Source organism: Macrosteles quadrilineatus, unplaced genomic scaffold (genome assembly GCF_028750875.1).
Source record: "Macrosteles quadrilineatus isolate MER2022 unplaced genomic scaffold, UCM_ALF_1.0 Scaffold_7__1_contigs__length_78375512, whole genome shotgun sequence".
Taxonomy (NCBI): domain Eukaryota; kingdom Metazoa; phylum Arthropoda; class Insecta; order Hemiptera; family Cicadellidae; genus Macrosteles; species Macrosteles quadrilineatus.
The window spans coordinates 58,331,422-58,334,695 of NW_026542600.1; positions in this window are offsets into that span (position 1 = coordinate 58,331,422).

Consider the following 3,274-nt stretch of genomic DNA (forward strand, 5'->3'; position numbering starts at 1 on the left):
TTAGAAATTCTTTTACTGACTAAGATCAGCTGGTTGCAAAGCTACTCACTTTTCTCAGAATTGAACCGGTGACCTTTTCAGAATCAGAATCATTTATTTGTCATTGAACATTACAAAAATGCATTGACAATTGACTTGTATCCTGTTGATTGTTCGACGAGCACTGGAACCACTCAGCTACCCATAGCCAGAATAATATTCCAGCAGGATGGAGGACCACTGCATTTATAGTTCTCTGTCCGTGACTATGTGAACTAAACTATAATCAAGAACCCAAGGTGATGGCTTTGGACGTGATGATGGGCATGCGGGACGGCCACCTTTAACTCCAGGGGCCTATTTCATAATAAACTACAAATTATTATTAGTAAATCAGCTGATTGCCAATGCAAATCTTATGGAAATTACAAGTTACAAGTTGTAATTTGTAACTTGTAGTTTATTATGAAACGGGCCCCAGGCCGCGGCCTGGCGGAATTGACAACCTTGCAAATGGTGTTGTCTAGCGCTAGACGTCCCATAAGATAACATAGCAGACAGGTGACACAAGCTCATTAATTTTGCGTACCTATAATTCATTTATATTTTATTTTATAACATAAATAAAATATATAACAATTATATAAATATATATATATATTGTATTCTTAAAAAATACAAAATTTGCCATTAGCCATCTCCAAAGTAAACAACATTACCATTACCAGCATTACCAACTCCTATATGTCGTTGCCCAACACTTGTTGGATAGACTGCGTCAAATAAAATTACAGTAATAAAACTAATAAAAAAATAACATTCTTATTTAACCAATATTTACAAATAGAAAAACTAGTGATGGCGGTGCATATTATATGTTCCAGAAGTACTCGCCAGACACTTCCTCAAAAGAGACAGCGGCTCATTTGTGAGTTTGTTAAAAATCTGCATGGAGAAAGCTTTCATGTCTTCAGTGTGGGCCCGAGGCGGTAACATGTTGTAGAATCGCATGGCTGGGATGGGATGGGCTGCCAAGGATCTTGATAACCTGCATCGAGGAATGTCAAGTTTCTGTGCATGCCTGGTGTCATGATTATGGAGATCACCCCTCTGTTGATATTCACCTATGTTATTCCTGAGATTAATCAAGCCGTAATAAACATATTGGCTGAAGATGGTCTTAACCTTAAGGTTGGCGAATAGGGGCTTACAGTGGTCTCTATAACCAGCGGCTGACAGCACTCTGACTGCCTTCTTCTGCAGACGAAGCACTTTTATACAGCCAGGAGCATGTCCCCAGATCAGGGTATATCTGATATGGCTTTGAAATAGGGCATGATATACATTTATCAAATATTTATCAGTGACGACCCCCCTAAGTTTCCACAGAAGAAAAACCACACGGGAGAGTTTAACACGTATACATGACTGACATGTTGTTCCCAGGTAAACTTAGGGTCTAGGCTGAAGCCCAGCAATTTCACGCTGCTTTGCTGATCAATATTCATTGTTTTGCTTAAAGTGCATAACATCCTCTGGGTCTTGTCTCCATTCAACCGTAGCGATTTCTGGCAAACCAGATTTTAGCAGCATCCAGTGCAGCTTCTGCCTCTATCAAAACTTGGTTTATAACTTTCCCTCTAGTTATTATTGAGGTGTCATCAGCATACAGGAGTGCTCTGCCCTGGAGATGGAGGTCATTCACAACAATCAGAAACAGAAGAGGGCCCAGGACCGAGCCCTGAGGGACTCCATGGCAAACCTGGCGTGGACCAGATGTGGCACCACCAAACTGTGACAACCTGGTATCTGTTATCAAGATAAGATTTGATGGTCTTTAGTGCAACTCCTTCAACACCATAGCGACTCAGTTTTTCCAGCAGTAAGCTGTGCGACACGCAGTCAAACGCTTTGCTGAGGTCGCAAAGCGTGATTGAAACACTGTCCCTTGCTTCAAAGGCGTTTTTGATTTCCTCAGCTAGAACCATAACTGCGTCTGAAGTTGATCGGCCCCTCCTGAAACCAAACTGCCTTACTCAACATTAGGCCATTATCCTAAAAAAAAGTCCGCCAGCTGCTTCTGGATAATGTGTTCGATGATCTTGCCTATCACAGGATCCAGGGATATAGGCCTATAATATTTCAGTTCCTCAGGGTTGCCTTTTTGAAAATAGGCACTGCTCTACTAAGCTTCAAACATTCAGGGAAGACACCGGCTGCCAGGGAGCCATTAATAACATGGGTGGGGGGACCAGCAATGAGGTCGACAATTTCCTTCAAAACCACTGAGGACATGCCATAAAAATCCTGGCTAGTAGACCTTTTTACTTTCCTCACAATATTCCTTACATCATCAGGGTTGACAGTTTTCCATGATGCTAACTTTGCATTGAAACCTGGAGGAAGGAAAATTGCATCCTCAGGTCGGCAACAGCCTGGAGAATTTGGCCTAAGATAGCATTCTACCGAGTTAATGAAGAAACTGTTGAATTCATCTGGGCTTGCAGCATTGATCAAGCTTTTATTTGGATTTCTACGATGGCTATTTATAATTTCCCACGCAGCCTTACATGGGTTGTGTGCTCCCCTATTGAAATTTTCATTACCTAGTTTCTTTGCTTCATTAATCCTAGACCTATATAGCTTCTTAGCTCTAAGGTAATCTCGGTAAAATCTTTCCTTTACAGCTGGATCAACTGCCTCCTTGTAATAGTCAAAGAGGAGAACTACAACATTTTATTACAACCCTACTTGCGATGTTGCCACTTCGAAGGCCGCGTCCTAGAGTTAAAGGTGGCTGTGCTCGCAATACTATGTCGACATGGGGGAACGCGTCAAGGCACCACCATGTCAACCCACCAGTAAAAGAAGAAGAAGGTTTGAGGTGGCGGGTTGACGTGGTGGCTCGTGGTTGGGGTGACACGTTGACTTGAGTGTGCACGACAACCCGCCACCTCAGATAAATGTGGGATGGCGGGTAGTCGTGGTGACACATAAACGTGTTCATACACGTCAACCAGCCACCTCTTTGGTGTGGTGGTGGGTTGACGTGATGATGGCTGGTTGACGATACGTGAGAGGTGGCGGGTTGACGGCACCGAACATTGAGAGTAAACGACAACCCACCACCTCGTAAAAGAGTGGTGGTGGATTGACGTGGTGGCACGTTGTCGCCTATGTGCGAGGAGTTGGTGGGTTGACGACGCCGAACATTTGAGCGTACACGACAACCAGCCACCTTCGTTGGCAAAAGCGGCCGTTGTCCGTGCATTATAAAATGCATCACTTTTGCAGT